Source organism: Cavia porcellus, unplaced genomic scaffold (genome assembly GCF_034190915.1).
Source record: "Cavia porcellus strain 051 isolate PalLab524CR breed Dunkin Hartley unplaced genomic scaffold, mCavPor4.1 scaffold_1, whole genome shotgun sequence".
NCBI classification, from domain to species: Eukaryota; Metazoa; Chordata; class Mammalia; order Rodentia; family Caviidae; genus Cavia; species Cavia porcellus.
In genome coordinates, this window is record NW_026947484.1 from 94,195,673 (window position 1) to 94,208,015 (window position 12,343).

Below are 12,343 nucleotides of genomic sequence, written 5' to 3' on the forward strand. Positions count from 1 at the left end.
TTGTCTTCTACTCTTCTCTTCACTCATTCTGCTCTAGCTACAGTGACCTGAAAACTGCACACTGTCCCTCCTCTGGGCCATGTCACTTGCTGGTCTTTCTACCAGCAACGGTCTTCCTCTAGAATCCTTGGGAGTCACTATCTTACTTCCTTTAAATACTTGTCCAAATGTCACCTTCTCTTTGCAGTTTCTCTGGGGAGCCTCCTTCTCTAGCATTTGTTATTCCAGTTTATTTTCTCTACAGTAGATCTCACCGTCTGATTTGCTGCATAAGTTTTACTGTTCGGTTATTTGTTGTGTCCCACTGGCAGACAAGCTCCATGAGGGCAGGACTGTTGCTTTTGCTCACTGTTGTATCCTCAGCACAGTGAGGCTCCGTGAATCCTTGTGCCCATATGTCTAGGGAAGTAGCTGAGGTTATAACTCCTGGTTGAACACTGACCCAAAGTAAATGTAGACCATAAGGTTTGGTGAATACTGTAAGGGGCACTGGAGCAAAAGCTAGGCCTCAGTCCCTCTTCTTTACTAGGCTGCTTCTCACTCATCAAGACCTAACCTGAAGGATTCTCTATGGACAACCACATAGAGAAATCTATTGTTCTCACTGCATTTTGTAAACCTGTCACAGCCTTCTCTTAGTCTGCCGCCCACGTATCTGTAGTCCCCACCAGAGGGCAGTCTTCTCTAGGGAAGAGATCTGCCATTTTAGAGTTCCTCCAAAAAAGATTTTAGAATAATGCCTGGCTCATATGCACTCCGAGACTGCAGTAAAACTCATTATAATCAGCACCTCAGGGAAGCTGAGCTGCCTTTCAAGCCAGTACAAGTCACAGAAAATCTGCCACACTGCAAACAGCAAGCAATCCTGTGCTATCTACTGGGTAGTGGTCTGGTAATTAAGGTAGATTTTGTGGGTGTCCTTGCGGAGTTCACTCTCTGGAGTGGAAAAGAGACCAGGGACGAGCACCTCAGGGGTGTGATCTGATGGCGGTCTTCTTGTAGGGTATGGAAACTCAAGAGAATAAAACTGAATATTTCTTAGTATAAGATGCTACCTTGCAGCTAGAAAGACCTGTCTATGCTGGTGCCTCCCTCTGTTTGGGACACCTCGGCTCACTTGGTAACTCTGCCTCTGGTATCTCTTAGCAGTTCTGCAAGGAATCTGTTCAGCCACTTTTTGCTTCCATATGACTTGATTTCTCCCAGCATTTGGTATTCCTAGTCCTCCTCAGTACTGTCTTTGCTTTCAAGAAACTCTCAGAGTTCCCCTTCACTGTCAGTGCTTCTCCAGGCTCGTTCCTGACACTTTTCCCCCTTGTACTTCATTTTCTCCTCAGAGGACCCAAAGACCACCTCCTGATTGTCCATGGTCCCTAAGCCCAGACTGACCCTCTTACCCAGCAGACTTTCAAACAACTTTCCTTGGAAGTTCCTGACAGACAAATGCAACATCCCCTGAAGTCCACACATTATCTTCCTTCCTAGGATTCTGCCTTCTTTTTATATTTCCTGTTGATGATTTCCTTGCTGTAGTTTTCCCCAGTCATCCTACAGATCTCTGTCACCAACATCCAATTAGTTACCAAGTAGTTTTTTTTTGTCTTTTTTGAGACAAGGTCTCACTATGCAGTTGAGGCTGGCCTTGAGCTCACTTTGTAGCCTAGTCTGGTCTTAAACTCGCAACGATCCTCCCACCTCAGCCTCCTGAGTGCTGGGATTACAGGCATGAGCCACCATGCCTTTGACACTAACTGTGAACTCATCATTTCCCCAGTTTCTCCAGTACAAATACTGGCTCCAGTATTTGAATTGGTCTCCTGGTTTTCAGTTGCATCTTCTGCATCCTGCAGTTTAGCATAGTGGCTTTGAAGACTCCACAGCTATTTACTTTTTTTTATGCTTTTCAAGCTTGCTGGAGGCATCTTGTGTTGCAAAAACTTTCCCTGGGTCCCTTCCTTCCTTTACAGACCCTAACACCTGGGTCATCATGGCATAGTCTTAGGAGCTCAGTGTTTACTCTCTCTCAACTAGTGTGTGGGGCCTTGGAGCACAAGGCTGCTGCATTTGTCTCCCAGTGCTGGTTCCCTCTAGATGCAGACAAGCACAGCAACATTAATGCAAACAGTAATGGAAGGGAGTGGGTGGAGAGGTGCTTGAACTGTTTGCTGTAAGAAACTCTGTTCAGTATTACCTTTGGGGATGTGGGTAGAGAAAGAAGGAAAACCCAGAGGATGCTGCAGAGTACTCTCCAAACTCTGCGGGGTTCACGCTTATGTTAAATTTCTGAAGTCTAATGGTATTCATAGTTAGTGTGTGTAATACTTTATTTTCCCTCAGTACCAGAGTTGAACCTAGGACTTTTGCACTGGGCTATACTCCTACTTTTTTTAAAATTTTGAGACAGGGTCTTGATACATTGATACACTGATACACTGATACATACACTGATACATACACTGATACACTGATACACTTGATACACTGCCTACACTAGGCCCTGAATTTGAATCCTCCTGCCTCAGCTTCTCAGAATGCTGGGGTTATAGGTATATATCATCACACTCAGTTTAAAATCTTTTTTTTTTTTTTTTTAAACCGGTACCAGGGATCAAACTCATGACCACGCGCTTGCAAGGCAGGCGCTTATTCCACTGAGCTAAATCCCCAGCCCCTGTTGAAAATCTTTTGTAAAAAAGATATCTTAGTCAAGTTCAGGTAAATTGGAATTTCATAAAACAAAAAATTTTGCAGCAGGCATTTGAACTATCAGCTACAATGTTTCAGGGACACAGCCAACTTATGGCCCTTGGCTGAGGGTGACACTAAGCTGGTTTTTAAAAAATCATTTGAGCCCACCAGCTTTATTGTTTAAGGAACTTAATTTTCTGAAATTTCTATCTCATATGCAGAGATACAAATTGTTCACACAAAGAAAGTCTTGAAAGAGCTTGGTTGATTCTCAGGTTTGGAATTCTGAGCCAGGTAGAGTCTGCCAGATAGAAGCTCCACACATCTTGCTTTTGCTTTCATCCTGTGAGTTCTATGGATATGTTAGAAATATATGAGCGAAGGCTGACTTTTCTAATGAGGTGGGTTTCATATCCTAAAACTTGCCAACATTTAACCTGATCACCTCCAAAAGCGGGGGAAAAGTCTCTTTAGTCAGGCTGTCAAGGCTTGGTCCTTGGGTATTTATCTCTGCAAGTAGGTCACGACATTACTCATCTGGGCAAAGCTTTAATTTGTTCACAGCACCTGGAAAATAGTAGAAGCTAAATGAATATGCATTGAATGACTACTAGTACCTAAAAAAGAGTTCCTAAGAAAATAGTTCTTCTTCTGATGCATTTATACATTACCTAATTATCTATGGTGATGTGCAGTGAAAGATTTTAGATTTGGTTAAATTTATTCAGTAAGGGTCATGATTTCACATATTATCATCTGGGTTTCATGTGTCTATGCACTGGCACCTAATTTGAGTTCCTAATTTCTGTTTTGTTTAAGTTTAAACCGCAATCTGGTGCCTACAAATCTGACTTGAAAGGTGGACTTGCTACCGAAGTGCTGACACACCTAGGGTGAGTCCTTAACTCAAAGCTTAGAGGGCCTGGACCAAAGTGAGCTGATTTGATTTATTTCAGATTTAATCATAAGAGAAACTTACCATGCTTCACTGAACATGCCAGCCTCCTTGTGTAACAGATTCTTGCTTTTTTTTTTTAACAGAAAGTTTCATGCGTGTGTGAATTATTAATTTATAATAACAGTATTTAAGTTTGACTGATGAAGGCAATTTAGCATTTTCAGCTCTAGGAATGTCAGAAACAGAAACAAAGAAGCATCCATGATTCGCCTTCTGCTGGCATTTAACACCTTCCACATACGCAGTGTGGCAAAATCGGCCTGCACTTGCCAAATCTTTCCGCCTTTACTGCTGACAGTTTAGATCATGAAAATAAGATGCAACAAAATTGGAAGAGCCGGATGTATTCTCATGAGAAGGATTCCTTGGTCCTGGTTTTCAGGAAGACGGTGGCTTTAGTCACACAGCTGATTTGTTCTTTTGCCAGATCTGATGCTGGAGACTACCTGAATATTTTAGTTAGGCATGTTGGCAAGGCTTCTGTCTTCCTAAAATCCAGCCCCAAGGAGGTGCTTGTAAGAATACATCTTGAAAGTCATGTGGCTAAGAACTGGTGAGTCCAATATATTTGGTTTTGGATAAGGCTCAGCCTTGCTGAGAGTATCCATTCAAGTGCCCAGAAAAATCCCTTGATCATGGAAAGTTGGACTGAATGAGTTAAACCATAAACTTGGAATGAATGGAACATAACACGATATTGGAAATGGTGTCTGTGGACAAGGGCATGCCCTACTTTGGTAACTAGAAGTTAGGAAGTTAGGTTGTGGTGTGCTTGTTAGACTTTCTGCAGGACTGTTAACAGTCTGGGGCACATGCCATGGTGGAAATTGAACATTTTGTGTAGAAAGAACACCACTGTCACTTAATTTATGAAGGACAAATACTTCAACCGCAATTGTACCCTGATTTTAACTCAACTTGGGTAAACATTTAGGTTTCTAAAACAAGTAAATTAGAAATCTACAATTTACAATCTTTTCTAAATTACTAGTTTTAGAAACCTGAATGCAATGACATTCCGAAGGTTTATCTGCTTTGTGATGAAGTCAGTACACATCCCCCCTTCAAAATAATTCTACGGGCCAGGAGGGAAGTCAGGCACAATTGTTGTAATAACTAGATAAAGTTTATAAAAGGGAAATATCCCAAATGTCTATCAACAGGAGGCTACCTGAATCTCCAAGGAACAACTATGCAGTGGAATACTTTGCAGCTGTAAAAAAAAGAAGAAGGATTTCCTAACCATGTTCATGTGGAAACGTCTGACTCAGAGCAGTGTATTGAAAAAAAATAAACATGTTAAAAATTGATAAAAGTGGTTACCTATAAGGAAAGGGAAGAGTCACTTTTATTCTTTCCTTATGTGGTGTTTTTTTTTTTACCTCTGTTTCCATAATGTTTTTATAACAAAAAAGAATAGCTAAAATTAATTTCTGATTTGAAATTTCTACTCTGGTAAAAATTTGGACTTATAATTAAAAAGGAATACATTTTTCAATGCTTTAAAGATCAGATCTATATGAGTTAGCTAATGTGCTATCTGCTAAGTTTAACACTATCTTAAAGACCTTGGCTATGAATATAATGTACAATCTTTTTAAAAAATTTCTTTGGAACTTAGGAGCTTAGTGGCAGAGACTGCCCCTCCCTTTCATAGGGAATGACTGGATTGCATATTGCCTGAGGAAGTTCATTGCATCCAAAATACTAGTTCACTAGTTCATCCAACTATTCTTGGAGAGTAATATACAATCTTCTTATTTTAGCTGTTGTGGCCCAGGAACTGGCTGCCACAAATGCAACGACAGCTTAAGCAGTTGGGAGATCAAGAGTTTGAAGGGTTAAGCAGCTTGCAAACTAATGTCTACTGTTGCCTTTAAAAAAGGCTGCCCAGAGAGGGTTTTGGACATGGGACTGGACGGGGCGTCAGGTACCCATTATCTGAATCCTCTTTTATGCTGGTTTTCCTGGCTTCTCCAAAGAAAAGCGTCTCACATCTTTCTGAGCCATGTCATTCCATCTTTGGACATGTCTGAGAGGAAGACTTCTCTATCCTGGGAAGAACCTTCTTTCCCTGAATTGAGGAAGGCTATTCTGTTTCCCCAACCATAATACCAACCTGGGGTGCACCTAACTGATGTCCCAAAGCTCCACTTTATTCATAAAACAGACCCTATTCTTCTACTGCAGATTGCTCATGGAGCGAATTCCAAACAACGACTTTTAGTACATTGTTAAGTTGTTCCCCAACAACACGCTGCATTCTTTCCACACTGACATAGCTTGCACATCACGCATTGACCCTCATCTACAGGCAGCTCTGGACATCTCTCTCTCTCTGAGCCCTCATACCAATAATACCCCTGCACTTTAACCTCTTCTCTCAATATTCTCCTTGCCTTCTTGTTCCAACTGAAAGCCAACTGTTGAAAATCCCTTTCTCTTGTAGCCCTTGAACATGGCATCTCCTTCTCCTCCAAACACCCCACACACTATCCCCTCCTTCGTGTAGCTTTTAGACTATTTCTCCTTGCTTCTTGGAAGTACAAGCCAATAACTATAGTAGCCCTTTCCCAAATGACTCCTGGCTTCCTCCTTTCTTGCCTGAAGATTTAAAAATCTTGTTCACTATATCCGTTGCCAACCACAGTGACTTTACACAGGTGAGCACAGAAACACTGAGCACATAATGATTTAACACTTACCTCTAGCTGCCCCTTTCTCAGCTACACATTTGCCTACTCTTGTGTTGGTCACTGGACCTTTTCACTAATGGTAGCTGAACCACTTCAAAAGTCCTGATGGGGAACACCTTACCATCTGTACCACCCTTTCTAATGTAATTTTTTTTTTTTTTTTTTTTTTTTTTTTTTTTTTGTGAAACTGAGGATTAAACCCAGGGCTGTCGCATAGTCCTAACCCCATTTTTCTATTTTTTATTTTGAGACAGGATCTCACTAAATAGCTAAATTGCCTAGGCTAGATTCAGAATTTGTGATCCTCCTGTCTCCATCTCCCAGAATGCTGTGATTACCATGCCTGGCTTTTTAGAACAATCTTTCTATTGAAATAATTCTTAGATCTAACCGGTCAATCCATGGATCCTTTCATCTTTTCCCTGCTGCCCTCGGGAACATGTCTTCACTGGGCTTCTGGAGCATCATTTCCTTGTGATTTTCTTCTTCCCATTCCAGTCTCCTTTGCTGGGCCTCACCTTGTTCTCAGACTGTCATGTTTGGAGTTTCCAGGGATGAATCCTCATCTTTCTCTGTCTAGCTTTAAGGCCAGCTATTTCGGTAGCTTTAAAGAACATCTTGATTTTGTGCTTTGGAGTTTCCATTACAGCCCTGCCTGACCTCTCTTGTGAGCACCAGCCTCCTGGATCTGCTGCTTTCCAGGATTTCTTCTGGGATCTGACAAACATCCCAAACTTCCTCCGAATTCTCAGTCTCTCACATAGCTTGCTCTTTGCTTAGATGTGGTCATCACTATGCAGTCATATGGAAGTGTGAGTTCTCTGTCAAGGAGAAGACTGCAGGTTCCCTATCCAAGTTCTATTCTCTTTTCATTTCTCAATGATGTTACAACAAAATTATTAGGGAAAGCTACTCACTGAGTCTAACAAACTACACAGTATTTCTAAACTGCCTTGAATCTAGATGTCATCACGTGAGTGAATATTGGGCAAATTCTGCTAGAGGGTCTTCAGGAAGGCAACCTTGAAAAAAAGGCAAGATGTCAGGGAAAGTCACTTTATTTCTTCTTAGAATACAGATGTGATGACTGGAGCCCCACAGCTAGCCTTCTTGGATTAACTGGGTGCCCTTGAAGTTGAAAATCATATGGTTGTGAAGCAGAATGGGTAGAAGGAGCCTAAATCTTGGAATATTGTGGAGCTGCCAGGCCTTTCATGGTCTATCTGGCTCTGGAATCTTTACACTTGAGAGAAAAATAAGCCTTCATCTGATGTGAGCCACTGTTAATCTGGATTTTCTGTTATATATAGCTAAACCAATGTTGCCTGACATATGATGGTATATAGCATGGTTTTATCCATTCAAGCAAGTATTAAAATGTACCATGAAGGCAAGAGATAACACCAAGGAGTTATTTTAGAGCTGCGTTTTTAGGGGACACATCTTGGGCAGTGGAAAGCACTGCTGAATGGTATTCTAAAACCCAATTCCTTTTTTGAATTTTGAAGAACTGAGTTATTTCAATGGCACTAAGGCTATCAAATAGCTGACTAGACTATGTGACCTTCAAGTGATTTTGTTTCTTTGAAATAATTAGGGTTTAAAAAAATTCATCCAAATGCCTAATTTAAAAGCCTATGATTCACATGAGACATTATTAGTTCCTTAGTTTGGAAAAGGGGCTACTGGTTACTTTGAATGAAATTAAACAGCAAGTTGATTATAAACTTTGTTCTTGATATCACAACTTCTCTACCTCATTTTTCTTATACAAATGGACAATGGTCAATGGTCATTTTTTTTTTTTTTTTTGGTCTTTTTCATTGTTATCTGTACCAGGGATCGAACTTGCAAGGCAGGCGCTTATGCTGCTGAGCTAAACCCCCAGCCCCAATGGTCAATGTTTTAGATACTTGTGAAAGTATTTATTCTGGAAATGGTTTCTGTTAAGTGGCAATGATTTTGGGATAACACATTGCAAGGAGCTGACGTTGTATATCACTTTATTGAAAGATACCTGTCAGGATGTCTATCTGCCTACCTACATGTCTCTATGAAATGCTTATCTCCAAGAGTAAAACGTACTAGTTATATTGCCATCAATAGAAAGGCCTCTTTTCCTTTAAATTCCATCATGCAAACTTGTTTTATTTTTAACTAACTTTCCATATTACTCTGTCTGTTGAGTAATTTAAGAAAGGAAGCCAAGTTCAATTTATTGAGAATTTCCTAGAGTGAGAATGATATAAAATTTGTGTATCTGCAGATGAAAAAAAAGTTGTGCATTATTAACCTTAAGATTGGATCTTGCTGTTCCAGTAACACACAGCATCACTCTATAAGGAAATAAGGGATGGCTTTCCATATGAGGGGAGTTGAGGTCACTGAAAGACTAAATCAGGGCTGTTTGAGTCCCCAGAAATGCTTTATTACAACATTGTGTCTGCTCAAAGTCTATCAAGTCTAGGAAGTGCAGAGCAGGTCCTTACTCATTATGAAATGAATATACTTGCAACAGGTGGCTGGTAGGGGTTTGTCATCTTGCAATTCAGGAATAAGATAATGCAGGCATCACCTGCTGGGCATCTCCTTTCCTAGCACTGAATGAGGTGTCTTCCACTGGGCTTCCCCAGCATGGAGGTGTGTGCAACACACCCCTCATCTCAGTGCCTTTGTCTTCTACTGGGTCGTGACTTTCTTAGGAGGACTTCCTTTGATCTCTACAGGCTCTGCTCCCAGTACAGTGCTGGTCCATCAAGAGTCTCAGTGTTTGGAGCTGGGGAGGAGGACAGGTATGGCTCAGGGAGCTGGTCCAGTTCAGGTTCTAAATACTTGAGTGCCTTGTGGGATGGAAAAGAAGGGCTCTGAGGGCTGGGACACACTTTGTAAATACTGCAATTTTGTCCAGTGTTCTATTAAAATAAACTTCTAACAGTAAAATGTTCAAGTAGGAGGAACTGTCTCGTCCCATAGGTCACTGTTGTCCACTCTATGACGCTGTCTTTCTTGGTCTTCCCACTCTCTTTGCCATAGCCGATTTGCACCACTTCTGCCCATCATGCTTCTCTGCACAGCCACAGCAGCTGGGGTTTGGTGTAACACAGTCTTCAGGGTAGGCCCTATATTACCACTTACTATCTCTGGGTCCCAGAGCAAATTATTTTACTTCTTTGAGTCTCATTCATTAATTTCCACTCCTGTGATCATTATGAGGTTTAGATGATATAGAATATATAAAGCTCACAGCCCTGCACCTAGGCAGGTGGGAGACACTCAGTAAATGCTGGTGTGCCTTCACCCTCTCATTCCTTTTTCAGCCTGGCGGGTCAGTCCTTTCCATCCTCTTTACCCACTTTACACCATATTTACTGGTCCTATAAGGCCTTGTTCAAAGACCACCTTATCTGCAAAATCTCCTTTCCCAGGGAAAGCCAGATTTCCTTCCCCTGCCATCCGCTGTCTTCTGATCACCTAGGGTGATCATTTTTATCATCATTTTTTATCATCATTTTTCCTGGTGTCTCAGTGACTGCTGGGTGATATTTCTCCCCTGGTCTCTAAATCTTATGGGAACAAATTGATTACCTTGTAGTCTTATTTCCTCAAAGCACCTAGAAGAATAACTTGCATATAGTGAGTTTTAAAAATAATAGCCTGATATGTTTCAGGAGAATTCTTTTTATTTAGAAATCATCTAACTCTTCTTTGGATATGGGGTTCTGTTTGGTCCACTTAGAGAGGAGGAACAAAGGCCTCATTATATCTGACCTCACACAAATGTCTAGTGAATTTCTGGAAAAAGTTATAAATAACTTGCACATGTCTGTTTTCTTAATGACTACTCACATAAGCAATCATAATAGTCTTGCTTAGTCACAACTCTAAAACTGTGAAAATGCCTAACTGGAGGGGAGATATTCCCAAGGCTAGCTTGCCTTGTAGTTATTGCGCCCAAACATCTTTGTCTTTATTGTACTTCTTTAAACTGCACAGCAAGGAAACAATATAAATCGCAGTTAGGATTATTATTTTACAATGAGAAGGGAGGATTCCTTGAGTATTTGAAGAAGTCAGACCTAGCAAATGCCTATCTGAGGTCAATGAGCTGCCTTGTCTTTTTGATGGAATCCTAGAATTAGGTTCAAGCCAAACCTGGCTTCTTATAGAGGCAGCTGCCAAAGGATGTGATTTGAGGGAGTTGAGTTCCTGTTTCAAAATATCCTTTGTACTGGTACCTGAAAGGGATTTCCATGTAGTTAGAGAACTTTTTAATTTTTCAGAGGTTCCTATTTCAAGTTAAGGATTAGCCAGCATTTCTACAATTATCTATGCAAGAATAGGTTCTCTGATTACAAAAGCCTGGGAAACCCTGTATGGTTTAATCTTCTCTACAGTTTATTACAGTAGAGGAGCATGCTGAAGGCCCCAAGAACACAAGTAGTAAAAAATCTATTCAATTTAACTCAAACTTTATTACTTTTATTACTTTATTACCATGAAATTAATATTCCTTTTCATTGTTGTAAAATGCCCATATGTTTCATAGAATGTACTTTCGATCTGTTGCCTTCTCTATTACTAGTTGTCACCATAATGGATATGAATGTTCAACTGGGAGTGGGACATGGTGGGACATGCCTGAAGGGATGGGAAGTCAAAAAGGATAAGGAAAATTAGAGGGATCCACAAGGGCCTTCAACACAGTCTGACAGTCTTGCTAAGGTCTGTCTAGGTTCTCATTCCAGACATTATTTTGACTTTATTTTCCTGTTTCAAAAGCTCAGTCATTGTTAAGTGATATGATGAGACTGTTCCACTTTTGCATCTTCATGTGATCTCAAATTGTCTGATGTTGTAGGACAGGAGAAGCAAGAGCTTGGATAGTGAATTTGCTCAGCTGGAAAAGGAGGAAGGAAAGGAGCAGAGTAAGGGGGAAGAGGGAGACTGAGATGACAAGCAGACAAGATGAGCTACTGGCAGTGGGAGGTAAGAGTGGAGGGCTATAGGGAGGATGGTATAAAGAGAGGCAGTGAAGATTTGTGACAGGTCAGGTAGAGATAACAAACTCCCCAGATATCCAGGGTTAAAATAGTAGCTGAGCCAAGAGCCTTCTTCTAAGAATGTTCTGTCTACTGATAGTAGGATACTTATTCCTATCCTTGGTATTCTGCCCTTGGAACTCTCACTGCCCAAGGGTCCAGGCCCCCTCCTCATTGTTGATAGGGCCCACTATGAGATTCTATTAGTGGTCTTCTACCTAAAAAAAATCACTGTTAATTGAAAGCCTAGGTAGAGCCAGAGCAAAGATGTGCAGAAGCCAGAGTCAGGAGGGGCTTAGAGGGGCTTCTTTCTTACCTAGGGCTGTCAGATGGTCCACTTCTTGCATGCAAAGCAGCTAGGAGGTATCTGGTAAGCTAAGGCAACTTAGAAATGCTGGGAGCTGAAAGCAAGTTAGGCAACACATTTGGGAATTTCTCTCTCACGTTGAAGGATAAAATTAGCTGATTCACCACCAGAGTGACTTTTGTAAAAGCCATGTAAAATCCCCAAATGTTTTCATATGGTACAAATATATATATTTAAAAGGTGGAGTTCATGTGGGAAAAATAGAGGATAAGACAATAAGACAACTCCCTTTGCAAGAATTCATAGTTTTCAAATTGTTGCTCTACGGAGAACTTAATTCAGAAAAATGATGCTGCCTGGGAAGAAATTGTCTTCTGGGAGAATGTCTTGCCTAGAATACATTTACAAATGAATTTTAAAATAAATCTCTCCTCATGGAAAATGATTCAAGTGATACGCCCAACCTTACAGAATGGGGCCCTTGATACAGATAGTTTTGCTCACTGAAATGCTGCCCTGACATCTAAAGCTCCTTTCTGAGACAACAGCTGCTCAGAGGGCAGGAGCTCACAACTCTCTGCGTCAAAATCAGGTCTCAAGCTGTTTTTGGGTGTATGTACATCCAGATCTCTCATTTATTTGCATAAAATCAGAA

The 12,343-nt window shown here is 40.9% G+C and overlaps 1 protein-coding gene across 6 annotated transcripts in view; it reads right to left on the reverse strand.

Moving 5' to 3' along the window:
• Slc24a2 (solute carrier family 24 member 2) overlaps positions 1-12,343 on the reverse strand; it is a 237,483-nt gene that overhangs the window by 46,649 nt on the left and 178,491 nt on the right. The gene's annotated exons all lie outside the window — the stretch shown is intronic.